Below are 26,644 nucleotides of genomic sequence, written 5' to 3'. Positions count from 1 at the left end.
TCTGAAATCTTGCCAAGAAAACTGCAGGGACATACCCAGGCAGTCACCACAAGTCAACACTGACTCGAAGGCACCCCCTCCCAAAAAGCAGTGTATCCATTCTAGCATACCACATGAAGGTTGCAAAACTATTTAGTGGATCACTGCTAAATAGCAACAAAGGGATACATAAAACTCTCTCTTTGCTTACCTCTGGTGGTCGTCCAGATTTTTCCAGTCCCAATATAGTATGCCTATGTTTAGCATTTCCTTAGACATGCAGGACCAAAGATCCATTTCCTTAGTGTAGGCTAGTGTTATGATTAATGTTGACTTTTAAGAAGAACAGGGCATCTGTTGAAACATTGTGAGCTTGTTAATAAGTGCCCTCTCTACTCTCTGGGATAACTGCTTTCCTTGCCAAGATGTGTGACTCAGCCATTTTGCATGAATCATGCCTCCTTTCCAATTCATCAGTAAGAGCATTGTGCCCAAAGTATTTCTTATCCAAATATTCTCCATAAAGTTGGATAGTTGACTGTAAAATCCCAGATTTTCTTCTTTAGTTCCAAAGGTCCAGATTTAGGTTCTTCATCCTGCCAAAAAGATAAGCAGGGTATGACAGAAATGACTTATTTCCCCCCAGCATCTGATCATTCCAACTGCGATGGAAACTCCTTTACTACCACAGCTCCAAAGCATCCATGGAGTTCATTGGAATGGAAAGAGTTATTGTGTGTGTGTGTGTGCGCACGTAGTCTTAAGTGCCTGGAAGAAAGGCAAGAATGCAGTAAATGAATAACCACTGGATTCCTCTTATATGCTATAAATCTGTCAAATTTGCTATTAAAACTAGTTGTTAATTATCTATTACATTTTAAGACAATTAACTCTATTAATTCTGAACACACATTTCATATCGTTAGGCTTGGAATTTACTCATGTCCTGTTCATTGAATCATCCTTTTGTAACCTGTCAGAGAAAAATCCCTTTAATCATTGTCATTAATTCATTAACTATGTAAGAAACCTCTATTGTATTGTCTCTTTCTTCTTTCCTAAATGGAAAAGGAGAGGTCTGAGATAGGACTTTCCCATCTCAAAATGAGAGGCAGGTAAAAGGTCAGTCCTGACACTACAGCCCATTAATCTTGGAAGCACTATCACTTTTTTGGAAATACTCAGATACCTTTTTAATTATTCCTGATTTGAATCAAGTAGTAATTAAAAACTGTCCTGCTGGTTTTGCTAATGATATTAAGTAAGTAGCTTATCTCACTCCAGCAACTGTCTCTCCAAATCTCTCTCTCTCTCTCTGTTGGGTTAGGAAGTCATCATTGGATAAGACAAAACATTGGTCGGTCTGAACTGTTTTATTTTATCCATCTGGGGTAGTACAAAGGAGCAGTCTGGAGTGGGATCAGGGGCCAGAAACAAGGAGCTGCAAGACCAGCCAGAAACCAGAGGCAAAAATGAGGCAGAACCAAAGGGCAAACCAGTGGCAGAACTAAGAGCAAGTTGGCATCAAATAACAATCAGGGATACAAAATTCAGGAAACCCTCCATGCTCAACCAGGAAACCCTTTTGGTGACATTTTTGCTCTTAATAACTTATTCAACTTCAAAGTAAGTTTGAGAAGAATCTGTGCATCACTGGGAAGACATGCAATGGTCTTGTAGTAAGATTCCATAGTTCCAGTTAATCCAGATAGAATGGTCAGACTGTGTAGCTAAGTTCCAAGCAACCTCCCAAGAATGGCAATGATTAATTCAGCCATCAGTTTAGTGCCCATAGAGGGTGATATTTACACACACTCAAACACCCACACCCAAGAAAACTCCATGAGGATAATGAAAAGAAGGTCTTCTCATAGATTTGCTTCCGTCTAAGGAACTGATTCCAGAAATTAAAGAATAATGCTTTGAATCTGCTCACATTCATAGACAGAAAAATGGACTCAAACCTATTATTTGTGTAAATAATTTAATAAAGACTATTTAAAAAAGAAAGAAAAATGGACTCAAACCAACAAAACGTGCAGCAATTGGAGCTTGCAATTGTAGTGCCATAGGTCATCAAAGACATATGGATTTTCTAGTATTGTACTTTCTACCTTTTATAGCTGTAAGATATGTGCTTTGTGTTTAGAGCAGCAATTGGTTTTGAAAAAGGACTACTGCCATGGTGTCTCACTATAGGGAATGAATTCCAGCGTAGTCCTATCTAGGAATAAAAACAGCATGCCTTGGCATATCAATTGCTGGGGAAAAGCAGGGAAAGACAGCTATTGTCTCATTGTTTGTTTTGGAGCTTCTTGGAGACATCTATTGGCCACTTTTGGAAACAAAAGCAGGATAGAAAGGTTTTTAGTCTGTTCCGACCATTCTTTTTAGTTCTTACTTATAACTGACTTTGAAGCATTTATAGCTAACCAATGCCATGACCTAATGAGCTATGTGGATGGATAGAATTCTGCTGAAAATTGGGAGGATAGTCTAAATGTTTCAAGTAATTCTTTCTAGTCCTGAAAGGATCATTATAGAGGTCTGCAGTACATGAGTCTTGATCCACTAGCTTTCAGCTGCTTCACTGGTGATATACCAATGAAGGAAACACATGAATGAGATTATCAGTATTCCTTCTAATCACATTTTACTTACCCTGATCCAAAATTTAGCATTTTGATCCTGCTTCCAATAGCTGCTTGCAGATAGCAAGATAACCCATGATTTTCAGGACATGACTAATTTTTATAGTCATATAATTAACTCCCAAAAGGGGGTTATGGGGAAAAATCCTTTCAGGGAAGATCTTCTCTTCATCCTCTCCCAATCTGCTTCAAATTAGCATCTTAATTGGATATGGTAGGCTGACTAATTGTTGTCAAGGAGAATTTTTTTAGTGTTCGTATAATTTAGAGAAATAACATATCAAAGTAAGGTGACTGGATGCATGCAGAATGACTGTCATGTTAGTTAGAGCAATTTTCCTGATTTGATGCCCCCACCTGATGTCATAAACTTTGAAGTCCTATGATTTTCAACTAGCATGAGTCATTATTTGTTTTATTTATCATCCAGCCTTCATCACAGGAAACTTTGGGCAATACTGAATAATTATTTTTAAAAATTTCCATCAAATCTTATGACTGGCCAAAAGCTCTGAGGACAGTGGACTAAATTAACTATATAAAGGAAAAGTGGGTCAGCATGTTAGTTTGTTGGTGGGGAATATGCAGGATGTCTGCAGTCTAATTTTGTTCAATCTGTTTCACTGTGGAGTTTTTAGGATAGATTGAGTAGGAGGCAACAGGAAAAAAAAGTTAATTTTCTCTTCTATCCTGCTGCTGAAATTTTATTGCTGTCATAGCAACCATATTAGCTAAAAATAAAAAAAGCACTACCTTAAATGGCAAATTCTGGCACACTTCCTCCTGCTGTCGAATATATCCATCTTCAAATCTGTAATCATGGTTCTCTAACAGTGTTCTAAGATGGCACACTTAATTAGCAGAGGAGCTAAAAGGAAGGGGTTTGCAGGCCTTCAAACTGTCTGCATGTTACAAAACCAGATTCTTTATAATTAGGCATTTTGAACAGCTCTTTTTATACAGCTTATTTTTAATAAAAATAATTGTTCAGGAGATTGTAGACACTCATCTTTTGCAAATACATTTGCAAACTAGCAAAGCACTATTATTAAAGATTCCATGACACACCAGGATCTCATCAGTCTTTCTAGAGATTTACTGAGCTGATCTTCACACTTTTTTTTTCTGTGTGTGTTTTCAACTCAGTCTTGACCCCTGGCAACTGTCTGGAAAAGTCCTTGCCGTTTTCTTAGCAAGATTTCAGAAGTGGTTTGCCACTGCCTTCTTCCTAGGGTGGAGAGAGAGTGACTGGCCCAAGGTCACCCAGCTGGCTTCATGCCTAAGGCAGAACTAGAACTCACGGTCTCCCAGTCTGTTGCCTGATACCACTACACCAAACTGGCTTTCTTGTCTTCACTCTACTCTGTGTCATATTATGCTTGACTTATGGAATACTGTAAATCACAATGGACTCAGCTTGCACAACATAATAAACCATAAATTTCAAACTTGGGATTGTCCAATCTACTAAGATAAAACCAAACAAACCACATTTTGGATTATTGCACAGTGTGAAGAAAATTAGTGAATAACCAATAATTCTACCTATATGCCTTCATCCATATCCAAATGGATGACAAATTGTGGACCAGAAAAACCTGTCATGACCTCGGAAACAAATCAGTTTCCTTTACATCCAGTTTGAGTTCTCCACAACAAAAAAGACTCTGTAATATTCTACCTCAAGATCTCCAGTGCAAAAATTGGTGGATTCAGTTACTTGTTAAGGTATGTAGTGTTCAGAAAGTAACATTGATTCATATTATATGGGCATGTGCTATAATTTCAGAGTTATAGTTTCAGAGAGAAACTTATTGTGTGTGTGTGTGTGTGTATGACTTGTTTGGGATTTCTATTGTTTGTTTATATAAACTTAAAAAAACAGACTTTCACCATGATATCATTGATTCCATCTTTCTGTTATATTGGGGGCCTCTAGAAATGCAAAGCAATATCAGTCTTGCCATTATTCTCATGTTTCCTGAAAGATATATAGAGTAAACTAGCCTGATGCAGGCTTAATTACTTCTTCTTCCAATATATTTAGAACCTGGTAAATATTATGGATTCTGGGTCTTTTGTAGAAATGTGCTCTAATTGTATTTATGGACCAACTTCTGCCTGTAGTAGAATCCATTCTATTCCCTAGAGGGACCCTACCATACATGGTAGAGAATTCCCCAGAAAATATATTTTGTTAAGTGTAATGAACTTTCAGGATGAGATGCTTGCAAATCTTACATCCTCTTTTTTAAAATACCAGAATCCAGAATAACTTTATTGATTAGTCAAATGACCATATCAGAATAAAATACCACTTCAGTGATACACTGGAAGTTTTGCATTGGAATTCTCTGAGCTTGCTTTTTATTTATTTATTTTATTTATTATTTAAATTTATATCACCGCCCATCTCCCCCAACAGGTGGCTCGTTTTGGATCACAGATGTTTCTTTATCCTATTAGGTAATATAATCTGTGTAGGAATTTTGGAAAAGTGAGATTAACTGGTTGGCAGAGCTAATATAACTTTCTGTCCTATTTGCTGATGCTTGGATGGGACAGCCTGGGCGGGGGTGGGGTGGTGTTTTGCAAGTGATCAGTGCCTTGTTGTTGATAGATTATTTATTTGATCAATAAGTTGCTGATTCTATCTTACCTCTGTGTTAGTTGCTTCCATGTGATTGGTGGTGTTGATAACTGTGTGATGGGATGGCACTGGACCTAGGGTGATGGATAATATCTAATTATCTGGGGAGAGAAGGGTAAATATTTCTTGAGCTGCTTAACAAGAGAAAATATGTTTTAAAAAAGCATTTAAATATTATCTCAGTCAAGGTGCCGGAAGAAGTACATTAGCGGGCCTACAGTTCAGTATTAAAAGAAAAAACTAAGATTATGCCAACAGTCAATGCCAACCCAAATAAATGGAGAAGTGGAAGTAGTAACAGAGGCTCCCAGCCTCAGAAATTCACAGGCATGGTGACTATAGCCATAAAATAAAGAGATAGCTGCTTGAGGAGGAGTCAGGGGGGTGGGAACCTAGACAAATATTAAAGTGCAGAGATAATACATTAATAATGAAAGTACATGCTGCCAAAGTCATAGTTTTCTCAGCTGCAATATATGGTGTAAAAGCTGGACTCTCGGAAAGACTGAATAAAATAAAATTAATGCCTTTGAAGTGTGGTGCTGGAGAAAGTTGTTGAGAATACTTTGGATCACAAGGAGAAGAAAACACTGACACTAGTTGAAGTAAAACCAGACACCTCATTGGAAACATTAATAATGAAGCTAAAGCTTAAATATTTTGAACACATAATGTGAAGGCAAGAGTCACAGGAAAAGACCCTGATACTTGGAAACATATTAAGGCAATCAAAAAAAGAGATTTACAGGAGACAGAAAGCTATATACTATCACTGAACACACAAGCTTAAGCCTACATGGATTCAAAGGAACAGTTACTGGCAGATAATCCTGGTGATATCACATCCATCAGGGTAATGGACATTGGTAATAAAGAGTTGGAAACAACAGAACAATTGAATATCAAGCTGTTGTATTGATGAAACAACACAGTTATACACGAAATCTCTTATCATTTGTAGCAAATGAAAGCTTTATATTCTTGTGATCTTATCTAGGGAACATTAAAATATCTGCAGCAATGCTTTCTTGATGGCTGACACACTACCTGCATTCCAGGTCCTCAATCAATAGTCATCATCTTGTGGGACTGAGGAAGGGTGCCTTCTCTGACACAGCCCTGTCCTCTGGAATAGCATCCCCCAGAGATACATTTGGTGCCTACTCTCTTAGGGCCCTGGAATATCCATCTTGCTAAGAATGAAGGAAGAGAAGAACAATATATTGTAGCCATTGTCAAGGGAGTTAGCAAGAAAGATATTTTTCAGGGAGCTGGCAATGAGTAGAATTGTAACAGGGGGCTCTAAAGGAATGTCTTCCACTTTGCGGAAGATGCTGATGCAACCTTTAAAGGCAAACACGCCCTTCTTCCTGTGGCTCATTCTATGAAATTCTTTGTAAATAAACCAGAATCATAAGAATGCCTGGATCACAGAAGGAATAGCTGCCTCTCAAGGAGGCTGATCTGGAACTTCTACTGCTCAGGAAGACAAAACAATGCATCCTTCTGCTTCTGTGCCTTACGGAGGGGGGAAACCACACGAAGAATCCCTTTCCCATCTCAGCTCATGTCTTCCCCTTGCTTTGTGGAGCACACATTGATTTAGATTATGTTTTGGTGGCCTAGAGAGGCTGACACCGTGACCAGAATCTATTGAGGTTGCCATGGCAGCAGAGGCACCACAAAAGGCTTCAGAGACCAGCTTGGGGTTGCTGATAAAACATGCCAGTTACCAAGGAGAAGCCTGCAGGAGGAAGGCTGCGCCTCTGCTTTCGCTCCTTAGTGGGACCTGTCTAGCTCAGGATGGATGTGCAGCAGGAACACAAGCAGGAAGCGGAGGGGGAGGGGCACCTCCCTGTATCGTGGCATTTATTTATGGGGCTGAGGCCCTCTTTTCCCTTGGGGAAAGGGACGCCTTGTTCAGCCTCTGCATTTATTTATGGGGACAGGGCTGTCCTCCTTCCTGGGAAATGCTGAGGAATATCAAATCAGACTCATTGATCTGAGCATAGACATATTTTGATCTGGTTTTTCCAACCTGGAGTTCTCCAGGTGGGTTCAATTATACCACCCAGAGTCACTTTTGTGAGATGTGTGGGCATTTAATTTGTTTAAATCAATTAATCCCACACAGATAGCTCAGCATGGCCAATAAGCCAAACAACGAGGCTGGGTTCACATGTTGCATTAAACCTTTGACACCATTTGTTTGTGTCTCAGAAATATGTGTGAAATCAAGCATCATATTTATGCTGGTTAATTTATTGTTTCTATTGTCTGTTCTACCCTCAGGGCACTCAACACAGGAAGATAGATAGATAGATAGATAGATAGATAGATAGATAGATAGATAGATAGATAGAGACCTAGTTTAGAAAATAATATGTTTGATCCTCCCTGTTGACCACCCTGACTAGACCTCTGTGGCTTATTGAAGAAACCACAATTAAAATAAGCCTTGTTTTAGTATATGGTACAAAACTGTCCTAACAGTTAGGAATCACACTGAGACGAGGAGTAGGTCTCTAGTGTTTATTACTGCTACATAAGACAGAATCCTAACAAACTGAAGAAGCGTGGGAAAACCCAGACAGATAAACCCCAAGAGTTAAGGCGGATCTGATCTGTGTCTCTTTGAATGGCTGCTTAATTCCTCAGTACTACGCATGTGTTTTCCCCCATGGATAGAGGCCCCCTCCTGCTCGTCATGACAGTACTCATGACAAAAACCTACCTTAGCATGTCCAAAGAACTGCTCACTGGGTCACTAAATTATTAGAAAAGGCAGAACTAAAAGTGTCAGTCAGTTGGCTGAGGAGGTGGGTCACTCTGCTCTATCATGCTCCATCATTCTGCCCAATCATTCTGCCCACGTTATATCCGTGCAAGGACTTGGTTTTTACCTCAAGGATGCAATAGCATGTTCATGTTTCTTTCATGCTCCTAAAGGAAACGGCAGCTGTAAGAATGAAATGGGCTTCCAGTTAGAATTAAGGGGAAAAGTGTCTTGCTTGTCAGAGGTTTTGGAACCCTGGCATCTAAACAGAATTAATCCAACAGAAACCAGCTGGTTTGGTCATATCAAATTACTCTGCATTTCTAAAGACAGTATTCCATTCATTTGGCTGAAACTGTTTATAAAACAAATGCACTCACAATCATCCATGCGCAATCCAGACAAGACTCAGTTGATTGCAGGCTGCTCCAAAATGAAGCAGGAAGCCAGAGATGGTTCTTTTATGTTGCAATTAGCAGCCCACTGGTATCATCCTTTGATGGAGTTGCCCATTAGGTTTCCAGGAAGAACAAGGACTCTCCTCATGATTGTGAGCAGAATAAATAAGGTAGGGAAGGGGGATTAGTAAGTGGATTTGTTGCTAAAATGACACTTGCAGGAAAACACAAAGATTGGTTAATCACACAATCTTCTGTGTACTTGTCAAAAGAACAAAACAAGATGCAGAAATGATCTACGTGCTTGGATCTTTTTCAGTGCAAATGTCCCTGCTTTTTTAAAGCTGCAGAATCTCTGGCCATTGATCAATAATAGAGTACCTGCTTTGTAAGTAGTGGGCTCTGATTCATTTGCTTATAAGGAATCTCCAGCATCAAGGCTGGAGAATGATTTCTGCCAGAGGTTACAGAAGCAGTGACCAGACAATGGTTTATAGTTGGCTTGCTTGAAACAAGCGACTTTTGTTATTCAATTTGTCACTGCAGATGAAATGAGAAACATTGTGTTAATATTTCAATCTTGCCCTCCAAAACATACCTTCTGGGGTGAGGAAAATGATGGGAAAAGTAGAGGGGACTTAAGGTAGGATTACAAATGGGGGAGGATATAAGCAGTTAATTAGTTAGGTGCCATCAGATCTGGTCCAAATCATAGCAGCTATATGAAGAAAATGCCTGCCGTCTTGTCTTATCTTATCTTTTACCTTATCTTTCTATTTATTATTTTACAAGACTTGCAAGCTGCTCCAACTGAAACGGACTTGGAGCAATACAGAATTCTCCTATTCATACTACAAGTTAAAACAAAACAAAACCCCATAAACAATATAAACAATAATAATCCGACACTCCACTGAAAATTACAATGTGTTAAAACCGAGAATATAACAACAAACAGTCCAAAATTAAAACACTATTCCTCACTAGAAGCAGCAGCCTCAGGATTTCAGGCCCATGGCCTGATGAAAGAGCCATGTTTTTATGGATTGTCTAAAAGCCAGGAGGGAGGGGCCCATTCAGATGTCTTGGGGCAAGCCATTCCAGGAAGGGGCTGCAACTGAAAATGCACACTCCTGAGATCCTTGCAGGTAGTAGTCCCTTAGAAAAAGAACCTGGAGAGAGTCCATGGAACTCAAACCGGCCGGGCAGGCAGAAGCTACTGGGAAACAGCAGTTCCGCAGATCTTGATCTTTCTTTGGTAATAATCCATAGCTATTGCTATTGCTATTTCTAGCTGGGCTAGAAACCAGGATGCTGTGAGTTCCAGTCCCGCCTTAGGCAGGAAAGCTGGCTGGGTGACCTTGGGCCAGTCACTCTCAGCCCAACTCACCTCACAGGGTTGTTGTTGTGGGGAAAATAGGAGGAGGAAGGAGTATTAGGTATGTTCTCCACCTTGAGTTATTTATAAAAATAATAAAGGCAATATATATATATATATATATTTTCCCCAGTGATCTCCTTGATCCAACCTGTCCACTTTGTCCATTGTCTTCAGTTCTTCTACTTTCCTCAACCTTACCAAACATATACCTTATTCTTTCTAGTCTATCATCTGCTTGCATTACATGCTAAAGTATGTGAGTTTCTGCTTGCTAATCATCTCAAAGGATGTGATGACTGGAACACTTGTGCATTCATTCCATTACTGTCCTAACAGCCAGGAACCACGCTGAGACAAGGAATAGGTCTCTAGTGTTTATTACTGCTACATAACAGAAAATCCTAACAAACTGAAGAAGCGTGGGAAAAACCCAGACATATAAACCCCAAAGGCTAAGGCGGGCCCGATCTGTGTCTCTTTGAATGGCCACCTAATTCCTCAGTACTACGCATGCGCTTTACAGCCTGGATGGGAGCCCCCTGCTCGCCATCCTTACTCATGACAATTATGACCCATAAGCTTCAGCTTAGAAATCTATTTTAATGAAGCGAAGCATCCAGTACAGAGAAAAAGTTGCGAATGAAATTTCCCACTCATTTCTACAATTTAAAATCACAGTAACTTTAAATTCCCACCCCACTGCCCTTTTAGGTATGTGCCCCTCCTTCTCGTGCCAGCAGATGGCGGTAATAGTTCTTTGCTAATGACCTTGGTGCAAGGAGCTAGCTCAAGATGATTCCCACTCTAACCATGCTCCCGCTCCCTGCTGGTTGACTCGCAGGCTGACATGGGTTGGATCAACATGGATGCGAGTCCGATAAGGTGTTCTGTGAACATTTGATTGGGGAGCATGACAAAAGAGCAGTCAGTTTTTGTTTCTTCTGGAGCCAATTGATCAGTCCTTTCTGATATTCATGTACTCTTAGTAACTGTCTCCAAATCTGTCATTTGAAGGCATCTGTCTTTTTTCTCTCATTCTTTCTCAGTGTATAGTTTACCACTTGGAAAACCATTGATTTATTCAGATTATTTTTGTCATGCAAATATTCTTATCCCTTATGATCTTATCTAAGTTTGGCATTGCCTTCTTTACTAGGGTTAATCTTCTTTTTACTTCTCCAGCAAAATGTCCTTCTTTATCTATTCCTGAGTCCAAGAAAAAAAAATATTTACCACTGTTTTGCCATCTGTGAGTTCATTAAGCACTGATATTGCGAGTTACAGCACATTAAGTCATAATGTAATTTCTTTGGTTTTAACTGAGTATGCTGTGTGAACCCAGCCAGTTTATAAATGATGGTTATTTGAACTCAGTGTATTGTAGTTTATTCAAAACATGGTTAGCATGAATGTCCTAAGCACCGTCTCTCATAAACTGCATAGTTTCAGATAGCCACTGGAATTTTGCCGATATTGGGCTATCATATCTAGATTGACTATTAGAGAGCAGCAAAAAATACACATTTTTTAACATCCAGATTTTTGCAGGCCAGATGTTGTATCCCTAGCTGGATGTGCCCTCTAAGCAATGGGCATATGTATTCCCATTCCTAATCTCTCTAGCTATATTGCATAGAAATGTTAATATACAATCAGGGCTATTTTATTTCTAAGCAAGTATTTGTAGCTCAGGGTTGAGCTGTGGAGTCCTTGGTGCTCTGTGAGCCTTGTTGATTTCTTGCAGACGTTTCATTGCCAGACTAGGCAACATCTTCAGTGTGAAGAGGGAGAGGGCCTTCCTCTCTGATTATATACCGTGGCTTGCCCTGCTTGTGTTGGTGGGGGTGTTGTTCTCTCCTTGGGAGTTCTTTGATTGGGCTGTTGTTTGCTGCTTGGTTGATTGCCTGAGTTAATAGTTCCTTGATTAGGGTGTATTGTGCCTACTAGGATTAACACCAGATGAACCATTAAACAGCACAGTACGACCAAGCAGCAAACAAGAGGCCAATTGAAGAACTCCCAAGGAGAGAACCACACCCCTACCAACACAAGCAGGGCAAACCACAGTACACAAACAGAGCAAGGCCCGCTCCCTCTTTGCACTGAAGATGTTGCCTAGTCTGGCAATGAAACGTCTGCAAGAAAACAACAAGGCTCAGAGAGCACCAAGGACTCCACATTCTATTTCTCCCCAGGCAAAACTGCTCCCCCAAGTCCTGCTACGCTGCCTCATTGTGGCAGGGGAAGGAGATGTTCCTGGAAGGGATGAGCAAAGACATACAGGACTGTCCACCAAGCACCTACACTCCGAGCAGGGCCATCCAAGGTATGAAGATCATACCAATTGCCCGGCTAAAGCAAGAAGGCACCTATATCAGGCAGCAGCCATACTGGGAGATGCTGGAGGCAGATTATCACTTGAGTGACCACAGCAAAGCATCATTCCACACTGTGCAAGAGAAGGCAAGGGAAACAAAGGAAGTCTTCCAAAAGGTCTCTGAACTCAAAGGGAAATTCCAACCTCAAATTAGAATGTTAAAAGATGCCAATGGACAGGCATTAATTGATTCAAGGAAGATCAAAGACAAAACATGGTGCAACAGACTTGCATTAATTGATTCAAGGAAGATCAAAGACAAAACATGGTGCAACAGACTTGCATTAATTGATTCAAGGAAGATCAAAGACAAAACATGGTGCAACAGACTTGCATTAATTGATTCAAGGAAGATCAAAGACAAAACATGGTGAAACAGACTTGCTCCACATCAGCAAAGAGTGAGAAAAGCCTGTATACCCTCCCCTTTTTTATTTAACATATATGCTGAAAAGGGGTGGATTGGAAGAAAACAAGTGTGGTTTAAAATTGGAAGAAGAAATGTCTGTGCTACGCTGATGACACTACTCTGATAGCTGGAAATGAACATCATCTGCAAGTTCTAGCAATGAAAGTCAAGGAGCACAGTGAAAAAAAATGGGACTATGATTAAATATAAAGAAGTTCCAATTAATGACAACAGGAAAAGCAACCTGCCTTAGAACTGGCAATGAAGACACTGAAGTGGTGGAAAACATCTGTCTTTTAGGATTAACTGTCATGACCTCATTGCAAGGCACAAAGAGCCTCACAACGTAGATCATGATCATCAAGGAATAGAGGAAGAAGATAATTAAAACAGGGATTAAAACAAGCACCCAAAGCACCCACACCCATGGACCCATATGCAGCTGAAAAGAAGGACATCGGATGAGCAGAGATAAGCCGCACCTGGTGCCCTGGAGGACACACCAGAATCGAGAAGACAAGAGAAGACACCGGGAAAACGCCCAGGCAGCAATCAAGGGTCCCATCAAGAGGGATTGGGACAATAGAGGGTGGAGGAGCCCGGGGCCATACAAGAGGGTATAAAATGGGCACCTCCACACCACACACCCCGTTCCCATTTTTCGTTCTGTCAGCCATCATTCCAATAAACCAGAAATCCTTAATACCCATTAAGTGAGTCTGTGTCTTATTGCGAAGCGAGACTGACCCTGATATTAACTATCAACAGCAAAGGAACCAACGGTCAAGAAATACACTGCAGATTAACTCTTCATAGAGTAGCAATTAAGGCCTTGGAAAAGATACTCAGATCCCATTATGTGTCTTATACCTACAGTGATCAGAATCATGGGGCCAAAGGTTTTCCCCTTGATGCTCTGTGGAAATGAAAGTTGGACTTTACAGAAGCAGGAAAGAAAGAATATTGACGCTTTTAAATTTTGGTGTTGGTGAAGACTCTTGAGAATACCACGGATAGCCAAGAAAACAAAAAAATGGATGACAGAACAAACCAATTCAGAGTTCTCACTAGAGACATAAATGATTAGGCTCAAATTAATCATAATTTGGACGCATTATGTGAAGACACAGCTTTCTTGGGAAAACTATATAATGCTGAGAAAGGTGAAAGGAAAGAGGGTGACCAGTAGCAAGGTGGATGGACTGGGCCAGGTTGGGAACAGATCATCCTGGAGAAGATATATCTATACATTGCTAAGAGTTGACAGTGACTTGATAGCACATAATCGATCAATAAAACCAAAAATAACCTGAATAGAGTTGGGCAGAAGGAAGGCTTGGGCTAATTGTTCACACAGTTGGTTCCTACCTGAGAAATCTAATTTTTTGCATGACCATGCTCTTTCTAAAAACATGGCAACTCAGTGCCAGAAACTGATTCAACACCAGTAGAGAGGGCCTTTGATTATATCCTGGAGTTCTACTGTTATTTTCATTAATCAAGAATGTCTTTTCCCCTCCTACATACACAACACAACTCAACTCATACACACACATACACATACATATATACAGAGTCTTCCAGATTCAGTTATGTGCTACATGTGGGTGGAAAATGACTTGTTAGAATTTGTATTGAATGTAGGTGGGAGAGAACTTTTGAAGGAGTAAGGAGATATGGTTTCTTCATCAAATAAGCTTAATTTTTTACCTGACCACCCAACAATAGAAGATAAGAGGCTCTAAAACAAAATAATTTTAGAAGAAATTGAGTTTAATTGCCACCTTTTAAAATAAATCATTCTGCAATGGGGAGGGGCTCCCCACTTTCCAGCTAGTGTAGCCCTTGTTGTTGAATCTCTTCATAAAACTTTGGTTGAGCGATAGATAATAAGTGGGTTCAAATATCACAATAAGTAAAGGCTTTTTTAAGCATAGCTTGGATGAATTCATGCAACATGCTCAACAAAGTGAAGCAAACATCGATCATAGCCAATGGAAATCTGCATATTTTGGATGTTTTTGTTTACGAACATATTTTTCTAACCTCAGTAGTTTTACCTCTGCCGTTCCTTAATTTTCAGGAATATACAGTATATTTGAAATATATACATTTGAAACATATATTCCTTCTTCAACAAACGTTCTTCATCACCAGTTGCAATAGCTCTGTTCACACAATATGCTTAACCAGGTCACTTAAAGATTTCATGTCTGCATTCACACAATATGCTAAAATTGATTAGTTATTTGTGGCTGGGCATGTTGTTTAAACCCACCTTGTTTGCTTATGATTCAAAGCATTGTGCAACCCCAGAATATGGATAAATTCATTAGCAAGATTAAGTGTGCTGTGTGCCAATGAATTCCTTGCTCCTTTTCTCCCAGAGCCTTATATCTTACAGCTTTAATTACTAGCTTATTAACAGAAGGAGAATAATTGTCTGTTTGTAAACAGACAATTTTGGCTATTAAATATATAGTATGTCCTCTCTGTTAATGTTTTCTACTACAGATTAAGGTTACTATGGTAACTAATCATTTTGGCCGGGTGAAGAGGTTGAATTTAACTGTCCCCTTTTCAGTTGTTAATTTTTGCACCTGGGGGGAAGAACTTGCTTGGACTTGTTTTAGTTTCAGTTTCCCTTCTGTGTAGGCATGTAGAGAGTTAAGCAGCTCTCACTGAGGGCCTCTAAGAATGCAGAAGCTTTTAAATATGTTTTGCTTTCTGTAAATAAAATTATTTTTATAGAAATGCCTGGTGTGTGACTTTTCTGATCTCTCCTGGGCCAAAGGCTTTCCAAGCAATCTGCCAACAGTTTATGGGCCCAGTAAACAGCCCAGTAAAACCCAGAGAGAATAAAGAGATCAGCTCCACACCTCATGCACAATTTAAAGGCAGGTAGCAAAGTCCTGTGAAGATTTTCTCTGGAGCCACCTGGAGATTTTCCAGCAACTGCCGGTCTACAGGACAAAGAAGCCAGCTGAGGTGACTTGCAAAAGAAGGAAGAAGCCATGGCTACCTCCCAGCCCTCAGTGATGCCTCTGGAGCGCCTATCAGAGACCAACTATTTGAATTGGGCCCTGAAGATGGAGATGTATCTTCGCAGAGAGAATCTTTGGCTGCCAATTGGTGAGCAAACCCCCCAAAATCCCAGTGCTGAATGGCTGAGACAGGATGAGCGGGCTAGAGCCACCATTATCCTGGGAGTTGAGGACAATCAGCTAGTCCACGTGCGAGGCATGCAGTCTGCAAAGCAACTTTGGGACGCTTTGAGAAACTTGTATGTAAAGGCAACAGCAGGGAGTAAAGTTACCCTGACAAGAAAGCTGTACAAAGCCTACCTTGCAGAAAGAGATAGCCTTCCTGAGCACCTGTATTATATTCAGCAGCTGTTTGTTGAGTTGCAGGAGAGAGGAATGGAATTTACACCTCTCACAAAATCCTATATCCTCCTGTCCTCACTGAATGAAACGTGGGACATACTGATTTGTACCCTGGAGGCTATGCCTGAAGCAAACCTCACCCCATCGTATGTTACACAGCGCTTACTCGCTGAATGGGAGAAGAGAGAGGAAAGATCCCCCCCATCTCTTCTGGAAAGCTGCAAACCAGAAAACAAGGGAAAAGAAGGGAAAGGAAGCTGAGGCCACAGCACTAGCCAGCCAGCGATGCTTCACTTGTGGTTCAGCTGGACATTTCCAGAAAGACTGTGCCTTGAGACCCAAGAGTAGAAAGACAGAGAAGAAGAACACAAGGGCAACACAGAAGAAGGCTCTTCAGACAACTCAAATTGCACAGGTTGCTGAGAAGGGTAATTCTGATGTATGGGTGTTAGATTCTGGGGCCAATTGTCATTTATGTAATTGTAAAAACTCTTTTGTGTCACTGTCTAAAACTGAAAGACAAAGTGTATCTTTGGCTGATGGGTCTGTGACCAAAATTATGGGACAAGGTGACTTGTATTTATCCTGCTTGGGAGAAACTGTAAAAGGTGTGTTGTATGTGCCAAATTTACAATCAAACCTTTTATCTGTGGCACAATTGGCTGCAACAGGGTATATCATAACATTTAAGAAAAATGGTTGTGAGATACGTAAAAATGGAAAATTGTGTGCTACTGGTATATTAAAAGACTCCTTGTACATTGTGCAAAATGCAAGGAAGCCAAGCTGCAAGGCTGCAGTTGGCAACATGCCATATCATGACCAATGTGTACACCTGATGCACAGGAGATTTGGTCATGCTAATTTCAAGTATATAGCACAAATGCCACAGCTGTGTGCTGACCTAAAGATAAAACCCTGTGACAAATACTTAGATTGTGTAGTTTGCAAAGAATGCAAAACACTAAAAGCTCCTGTGAGTAAGCACAGTGACAGAGTTACAACTAGACCTTTGGAAATTGTACACTCTGACATTATTGGTCCTTTTGCTCCAAGTCTTGGACAAGCAAGGTATGCAATGACCATCATTGATGATTTCTCAAGATACACATTTATCTACATCTTAAAACATAAAGATGAGGCATTTGAGAAATTTAAAGGTTTTGTGACATGGGCAAATGGAAAATTCCCTAGGCCTGTATCTGCACTCCAATGTGATAGAGGAGGAGAGTACCTTTCTCACAAATTCAAAAGGTTCCTAGTGGAAAGGGGGATAGAACAATTTCTTTCTAACCCTTACACCCCTCAGCAAAATGGTGTTGCTGAAAGAAAGGGCAGAAACTTGCAAAATGCGATGGAATGCATGCTGAAAGATTCACATTTATCTTTTAAGTATTGGGGAGAGGCAATATCTACTGCCTGTTATGTACAAAACAGATTGTATAACTGTGATTCAGGACACTCCATTCCATTTGTTTTATGGTGTGAAACCAAAGGTAAACCATCTTAGAGTGTTTGGTAGCACTGCTTGGGTTCATATTCCAAAACAACAGAGAAGGAAAGGAGGCCCCACAACAAAGAAAGCCATTTTTGTTGGCTATGAACAAAGCCAGAGGAGCTACAGGTTCATAGTGGGAGAGAAATTGATAATTAGCAAAAGCACTTCTTTTGCTGAACAAAACTGGGGGAGATTAAATTCTAGCTCTCCAGTTGATCTGACCACCACAAGAGAACAGCAAGGACTTGCTGATAGTGATCTTTTGCCTGATGAGGACATTAAACCAGAAAAGCAAACTGAAGATCTGTCTGATGAGACAGATGCTTCTCAGGAAAGGATAGGAGTCAAAATTTAAGCCCTGTATTACCTCACAGATCTCAGAGAAGTAATAAAGGCGTTCCTCCATCACGTTTTCAGGCTGAAACAGTAAAGGCTTTTCACATATTCACAGAACTGAGTCTTTAGAACAAGTGAATGCTTTACCACCTGAGATTGCACAAAATTGGCATTCTGCCATGCAACAGGAGTTAGCATCCTTGAAAGAAAATAAAACATGGAAACTGGTAAATCTACCTCCCAATGAACACTGTCTGGGTTGTAGGTGGGTTTTCAAACTGAAAAGGGATGCTGATGGCAAAATCCAAAAACATAAAGCAAGGTTAGTTGCAAAAGGGTTCACTCAGAGGAAAGATTTAGACTTTGACAAGACTTTTGCACCAGTTACTAAAGGTGAATCAATTAGATTACTGTTAAAAATTGCTGCACTCAAAGGAATGTTAGTTCACCACTATGACATTCAAACTGCATTTCTCTGTGGTGATTTAGACCATAAATTATACATGCAGCAACCCCCTGGCTATGAAAAAGGGGAGAATCTAGTCTGTGAACTGCAGAAGTCAATCCATGGGTTAAAACAAGCTGCTAGATCCTGGAACCAAAAATTAGATGAAAAACTGCAGAATTTTGGTTTTGAAAAAGGAAAAGCAGATCCATGTGTATATGAAGGCTGTATGTATCTCTGCATTTATGTTGATTTGCTGCTGCTCACACCAACAGAAAAACAAAGGCTTGATTTTGAAGCCTGCATGAAAAGCCATTTCACATTAAAAAGCCTTGGAACTATAACAAATAACCTAGGTTTAGAAATACACAGGAAGAAGGATGGTAGCTTTGTTAAACCAAAGGGGAGATAATGTTAAAATAATGTGAATGGAAAGACAGAGTTGTCAAAGAAAATTGGTTTGCATCTTATTCTGTAGTATAAAAAGGGGAGTGTTAATGTTTTCTACTACAGATTAAGGTTACTATGGTAACTAATCATTTTGGCCGGGTGAAGAGGTTGAATTTAACTGTCCCCTTTTCAGTTGTTAATTTTTGCACCTGGGGGGAAGAATACTCTCTACCTATTGGAATGGCCAGGTTTCTGGAAGGGAGGCATTGAGATCCTTTGTGGAGACTACTGTGAATCCTTGGTTAAGGTTCTGTAGCTACTTGCAGCACAGCCTCAAATATTCCCAATCCCTGGCAAGAAGGCATAGTTGTAAAACCAATCTCTTACATAGGTATAACAGGAATGCCTCTTCCTAGGCAGTCCAATGACAGCTTTAGTTCCTGGACAAATCAGATTCAACTCTCCCAATTTCCATTTGGTGGGGCATATATACCCTGAGAGGAAAAGCCCTCAGAGACACAATCTGAACAAAATCCATTCACTAGAAACAGAAAATGACTTTTTGCTAATGCAGCACTGTTTTACTGGAAAGAAATCCAGTCCATTCAGGACCCAAATCCAGGGAGAAATTCTGGAGAAGGGAAGTTTGTAAGGATTCCTGTTGCCAACTTAATTCTGGAGCCTGATTCTTGACAAGAAGGCTCTCCTCCTCCCTCTCCTTCTCCTAATAGCATTACCCATCCTTCCTGCAAAGTTTATAACCCCTTCCCAATGGGAGGTAGACCATTCTTTTCACATTCAGCTGCAGCCCTACATCAAGAGTTATTAAATTTATCATGTTATTTGAGATCATCCATAGCATTTTAATGGACACTTTCCTTGTACTATGTTTTGCCAGCATAGTACAAAGATGGGATTAGGACAGGATCCAGCCTACTTCCTATCTGCTCAATTAGTTTGTGTGTGTGAGAGAGAGAGAGGAGGGGAAAGGAGGGGGAAATTAACAGCAGTAATACCATCACTCCTAAGCAAATTGGTAGACAGATGGCTGTGGGCCTTGAAACATCTTGTTGGAACAGACCAAATGTGGGCTCAGGGATAAAAACACCAAACCCATAGCCCTTTTTAATCATTTCACTGGGACCCTCCTCCCTCAATCTGGCAACAAAACAGAACACTGAAATAAGTACTTGTGAATAACTCAGGGTGAGAGAGAATGATGCAGCACTCAGATCCTTGGGGAGGAAAAGATCAGCTTTTTTTTAAAATAAAAAAGTGACATTTTTGGAGCGTGGGTAATGCTGGCTGGAATCCCAGAAGTCAGAGGAGGTGATCCTTTCAGCTGCTAAGAGCAGATTCAGGGCTAGCCCTGTCATTAGCTAGCTGATGGTTGAGACAGGGAACTGCCCTGATGGTTTGGGAGGCTGGAATTATATGATTGTAGTTGCTTAGAAATCAAATAAACATGTCTATGATCTGTTGTTAGAGTGCCTGGGGATTTTTCAGATATATATGTATATATGTATATACTGTATCTGTTTTTAATATAATTACTGTTTCTGGTATTTATGCTGCTCAAAGTCAATTATGATTAGAGTGGCTTGTATACCCAGGAAGAAAGTAAATAAATAAATCTTTGCTTAGCCTAAGGGCTGAATATGGCTGCTTCCTCAATAACTGTTGCTAAGGCATTAGTCTTTTGAAGTGGATTTAAAATGGTGGTTACACACAACATTTAATATAACACTACATGGTAAAAAATCACCCTTAGCAAAGATTTCCTGCAATTTGCATTAAACATGTCATTTTATATTTCTGTCTTGGAAGTTGCTTCCTGTTCAGTGATGGCAAAGTATTGTACTTGCATTGCCTGAAACTGCTCAGTTCCCATTTACTTGGGAAGTAGAACTTTAATTACTGGCTTCCTGTATGAATTAGGTAAAGGTAAAGGTTTCCCTTGACGTAAAGTCCAGTCGTGTCCGACTCTAGGGGGCGGTGCTCATCTCCGTTTCAAAGCCTTGGAGCCGGCGTTGTCATAGACACTTCCGGGTCATGTGGCCAGTATGACTCACGGAACGCCGTTACCTTCCCGCCGAAGCGGTACCAATTAATCTACTCACATTTGCATGTTTTCGAACTGCTTGGTGTGCAGAAGCTGGGACGAGCAACGGGAGCTCACCCCGCCGCGCGGTTTCGAACCGCCGACCTTCCGATCGACAGCTTAGCGGTTTAACCCGCAGCGCCACCGCGTCCCACCCCTGTATGAATTACTATATCACAATTGTAAAAATCTTACTACTACTACTACTAATAGAAATCCCTATCACTTGGGAAAAAGAAACAAACAGGAAAATTAAGGGGCAATTAAGAGACTATTCAGTTGCACTGTTGCTGGTACACTGAACAGGAAGCAATTACAGGACCAAAGGAGGTTAAAAGGAAGGTTTCTCTGACCAAGAATTCTCAGCTTCATGCACTTTGCAGAGTTATGAGAATAATTAAATAAGAGTTATGTACATTTTACAAATGATCATCTGTTTTTCATTGTTCTGTTTGATGGAAGGATACTTGATGCTCCAATTATAGGGGCCTGGCTTAATCACTGCATCTAGATTTCCCCCTTAGCTATTGGTTTAGAAGACTATGAATGAAGTCACGATTTGGCTCAGATTTAGACATAGAAGGGGATATGAATTTCATTAAGACCCCTACCTTTTCATACATAATTCTAGCAAGGATGCTCCCTCCCACCTCCAAATGCCTGACTTAATGATAACATAATAATCAGCACACAGAATACATTAGAATAACTTTCTCAGTGTTACCAAGCAACTGATTTAATTATAAAATGCAAATAATAACTAACCCATAGCATCGGTTGGCAGCAATAATGAACTGTTAAATACCTGGTACTGCTTGCCTTCAAAATGACACCACTGAGTCAACTAAAGAGAAAGTCCTGGGGCTTAAAGAAGCTAGTTGGCTCCCATTTGCACCTTTTTGGAGGGAAGCACTGAAGATCTTTCCAGCTAATCTCCCCCTCAGTTCACAGTACGGCTGCCTCTGGCATCATGCTATTGCAGTACCATGTGGTCTCCCCATTTCAAAATTCTTGTTCCTGTCCTACAAACACTAGGGTTTTTTTGTGCTGCTTTATGTATATTGCCTCATATAGAAGTATTAGTGTCACCAGTGGATGTAAGGCAGGTGCAGGCAACTTTCCTGAGCTGGAATCATACTTTACAAATATACTTTATGGCATTTTTTGTTGTCCATAAGCTACAGGTGGTATGGGACAACACTGTTATGAGCGATTTGGGGTGGGTATTTTTTTAAAAAATAACTCAAAATATATGTATTAAGCCTATCAGAGACTTAATACGACTAAACACACCTCCAGGAACCTTCAAGTACCTATTTTGGATCTTTTCATGAAAACAAAAAAATTGTGCCACCAAAAATTGCCATTGGCTGAACTGCAATTGCAGAGTCTTGGGAGCTGGCTGGGGAATTCTGGGAGTTGAAGTTCAGACATCTTAAAGTTGCCAAGGTTGAGAAACACTGCTCTAGACAGCACCCTGTGCATTTCCTCAGACGTAACAGGCTCAAAAGTAACCCACACAACCTGGCAAGACCACGTCCCAGTCATCATACAAGACCCTGTCCAAGGGGAGTTCAGACTACAGCAAATTTGAGTGACTTTGCTGGCAAAGTGTTAAGCAAACTGGTCGCAGCCAGGTGGTACATCAACAGGATGGCCCTTACCCAAAAGGGAGCTGGCTACCTGGAAAAGGGCTGGTGGATAACAACCAGCCAACGAAATAAGAGAGGAGAAATACTGTAATTACATTTTTCCTCTCTTATCACCAAGGAGTAGGCCTGAAACTGGGCCCATACCTATGCTCAGTCAAATTCAGTCTTCATTGTCCTCCACCTGCACGCCAGCCATTGCTTCTGCCACTTCATCTCTCAGAACTCCTCAGTGAACAAAGGAACCAATGGAAACAGCTGACAGAGAGAGGCCACTCAGGAGCAACTTCACCAATGGCCTGCGCCGCTGCCTCAATGGACTCACCTTCAAGATTGTCAGGGAAATCCTCACGTGTCTGCTGAAAACAAGATGAATCCATAAGACATTTGGGGCAGACCATCTGAATGGACCTGGCCCTACAGAGGAAACAGATGGTGGCCAATAATATCTGGACCAGGAAGTGATCTGTCCACAACAAAGGATCAGTACCAACTTGAGCTCTCTACTTCCTCCAGCAACATGGCCACCAGGTCTATTAGTAGAGATAGCTAAATGGAAGAACGGACTGCCAAGAAATTGGAGGCCTCTCTTCCCCTGAAATGGCTCATCAGCACCTCCCATTGTACCTCCCCAGCCCAACAAAACCAGGATATTGCAGTCATTGTCCCCCCACTCCAGCTCACTTGTGCCCCCAACCCTACCTACCATGGAAGATAATATCCCACCTCTCTCTTTACCCATACCTTACTGCTCTATCCAGGCAGACAGGGATGGCAGTCTGGCTACTGGCCACACACACCAACCCCATCAAGCAAGTGGGACAACCATTCAACCTTCCTCACCTTAAATCACAACAAAACCAAACAACAAACAGAAATACAAATCATAATCCCCCCCCCAAATCCCCCAAACCAAACCAAGAAGAATTTAGTGCCAGGAGACATTCCAACAATCACCAAACACTGCAGCCCCTCCCCAGCCAGCACTTTTACTGCCTGCCAGGCCATCCTCACTATTTTCTTCAGTGGGGTGTATGCATGAGATGGGCCAAAGAGATGGCCTTGGCAATTACCAACTTCAAGCTCACCCTTTTCAGATTCACTGCCTCCACTGCTGTTCTGCAGCCCTTAACAGGCTTTCACTAAGGTTATGTGGACTTCAGACTGCAGTATTATCTCCTCCCCTCTGTAGGAACTACACTGAAGCCCTTGGATCACAGATGGAAATATTGCTATGGACTCTTCCTGGCAGCCAACTTGTCTGGGAGACAACGCATAGAATAAACAGAGTGATGTTTACTTGCCATTCATGCCACAATTGGGTTGAAGAGAGTTTTCATATATGGTTATTGTGAAGACATTGGCCATGAGTGCCATTATGAGCAATGTTATAAGTGCTGTGGACTCTGCTGGACTGGCTGGCATCGCCATTAGCTTAGTTCTGTTATGCTGCTTTGGAGAATGTAGGACAACATCATCTCCTGTACAGTATGTGGTGTTAGCCCTGGAGCAGCAAGTATAACTGTAACACAGGACTTGCCTGTGCATCCTAAAAACAATTAGAAGTGCCACAAGCAAAGAAGTGCAAGTCATTTTCCTGGCTGGAACAGCTTTGCTCTTCTCCCAAGCCACATATTAACCACCCTTCAGGCAGTGACTCATACCTTGTGGGAAGAAACTACTGTGTTGTTTGGCTTGCACAGCTTCTAGCAGAGAGGTGGGCAGCCAGCCTGCCTCCCTTGCTTTCAAAAGGAGAGGGCTTGCAAGGGAAGGCCTAAGAGGCAGATGCATTAACCTATCTTGTAAACCACGAATTTGAAAACTACTGGGCTGCTGAGGGGAGAAGGGGGAATGGCAAAAGATTATGACTCTTGCAGGGGTGAGGAGGTATCTCATCCCTTAGGACAGTTTTCTGCAAAGCTCTAGAGTTGTGTGAGAACTTGACTGGGTTCCATTAGAAACCAAGCACCCACCCCCCTCCCAAAGTACATTTGAACATAGGTAGGGGCATTCAGAACAATTTTTCTAAGGTGTAGTGGAAAGGGCAGGGCTTGTCAGCTGACATTTAAAGCCCCTCATCCCTGGGGGGGGCAGGGGCAGGTTGTGCTCATGACAAATCATTACTTTGTGTGAGTCTGACAGAGGCAAGTAGCAGAAGTTCTAGGAATTTTTTTTAACTGACAGGTTGGATTGAAAAAGTCCCTTCTCCTCTTTAACACCAACGTGAGCTGCTGGAGTGGGGGGAGAAGGCCATCCGTTGGCCTGGGGTTTAGTATCAATATGCTGGTGATACTCACTTGTATATTCCTGCTCCTGACCATCCAAGTGAAGCTATCAAGTTTCTGTCCAAGTGTCTAGAGTAGTGTTTCTCAACCGTGGCAACTTTAAGACGTGTGGACTTCAACTCCCAGAATTCCCCAGCTGGCTAGGGAATTCTGGGAGTTGAAGTCCACACTCTTAAAGTTGCCATGGTTGAGAAACACTGCTCTAGAGACTGTGTCTGGATGGGGAAGAACAGGCTTCAGCAAAACCCTTCCAAGACCAAGTGGCTGTGGGTTTTGGGTCCCATATATCCTCAGACTGGAGAGATTTAATCTTCGAATCTGGATGGGGCTGCCCTGCCTTGCTCGGATTCAGTGCGCAATTTGGGAATCCTCCTGGACTCACAGCTCCTGAAAAAGGGATAGAACAAATTCTTTATTTTGTTTCTTTTCTAATATTTGTATTGTTTTTACCTTGTTAAAATTATTTATTAAAAATGAATATATATATATATATATATATATATATAGTAATTTTTAATGAGATACGTTGTATTGGTTGTTTATGGGTTTTTTTCCTTTTCTTTCTGAATGCTACCCAGAATCACATGATCTGAGTTGGGCAGACACACACACACACACACACACACTTAAATAAATAAATATTCAAATACACCATTCTGGGAGGTTGTATATGAAATCCAGGATACATTATCTTGTTTCCCAGAGTGGTTGCTAACTAAATAACTTCCAGAAGCTCAGAGGCAAGCCATTTTATTTAGTATACATTATATTTCTATCCTTCCTTCCCTTCCCTTCGAATCTCACTCACCTCAGTGCCTATCCTATTCTACTGGTTTGTTGGAAAATGAAAATGGGGTAAATACGGCAATCCTTGATTGCCTTGAGCTCACTAGAATGTATAAATGAATAATAAATGTAATAATAAATCATAGAATGTATAAATAGATTATAGGATATATAAATGTAATAATAAATCAATCAACAGAAGGAAGTCAAAGCACCAACCTTAAGGGAAGTTGACCTGTTTCAGTCCTATTGGGTCCCCCTCCAAGCATAATGTTTTGCCATTTTTTAAAGGGGACAGTCTCTGGCATGGCAGAAGACAGCCCCCCCCCCCCATGAAAGTTCTTTTACAGAAAGGAAACTGTCTTGATAGATTTGGCTAACAAAGAACAAAGAAAGTTCACTCAATAGCTTAAACCTTCAATCCAGGTTAAAATAATAGTCATTGGATTGAGTTCAATTAAACCAGCCTTTTGAACCTGGAGGAACCCTTGAAATATTCTTCAGGCCTCAGGGAACCCCTGCACATTCAGGCTCAAATATAGGCCAGAAGTTACAATATTACTATATTCATTTCATGTGTAAGACCCTATATATACACATTAACAGTGTTCTTAAACTAAAAATAAAGAACGAAACCTACCTCTTTAATGTGAAGTTGCCCAAATTTGAAGTAAGTTTTTAAATAAATTGCGATTCCCCCAGGGAACCCCTAGGGTTCCTCAGAACCCTGGTTGAGAAACCCTGAATTAAACAAACCACAGGTTTACACAACATTCTACAAAGTACCCAGTCCTGCTTCTAGTCAATCAACTAATTGGGTGAACTCAGCCAAGGGGTGAGATACCCAATTTCCAGTGCCTGCAACACTGCCACCCACGTACAGCTTTTTGACCCTTTTTATTTCTACATAGATAGTAAAGTATCTGAGACCCACAGATAACTGCTGTTAGGAGACACAACGCGAAGGATTTTCTTTGTGCTGTTCCCTGAAGCCGGCAGGTTCAAACCTGGGATCCCATCTAATCTATATGAGGACTTTATCATGATTGCTTTGAAGCTAGTGAAGGAAGCAGTCAGCAGAGGAGGAACAAAAGCACTGCCAAGAATAATTCAGTTGGAGAGAGTTTCTACAATCAGAACTGTGTCC

The 26,644-nt window shown here is 40.9% G+C and overlaps 1 protein-coding gene across 1 annotated transcript in view; it reads right to left on the bottom strand.

Moving 5' to 3' along the window:
• Positions 1-3,629: 3,629 nt before the first annotated feature.
• PTGER2 (prostaglandin E receptor 2) overlaps positions 3,630-26,644 on the bottom strand; it is a 449,149-nt gene continuing 426,134 nt past the window's right edge. Inside the window, exon 3 of the mRNA XM_063290542.1 lies at positions 3,630-3,639. The gene's annotated coding sequence lies outside the window, so the exon portion shown is untranslated. The remainder of the gene's footprint in view (positions 3,640-26,644) is intronic.

The sequence above is a fragment of the Candoia aspera genome, chromosome 1 (genome assembly GCF_035149785.1).
Source record: "Candoia aspera isolate rCanAsp1 chromosome 1, rCanAsp1.hap2, whole genome shotgun sequence".
NCBI lineage: Eukaryota > Metazoa > Chordata > Lepidosauria > Squamata > Boidae > Candoia > Candoia aspera.
Note: the sequence above shows the minus strand (reverse complement) of the source record. Positions and strands in the feature narration are given on the sequence as shown.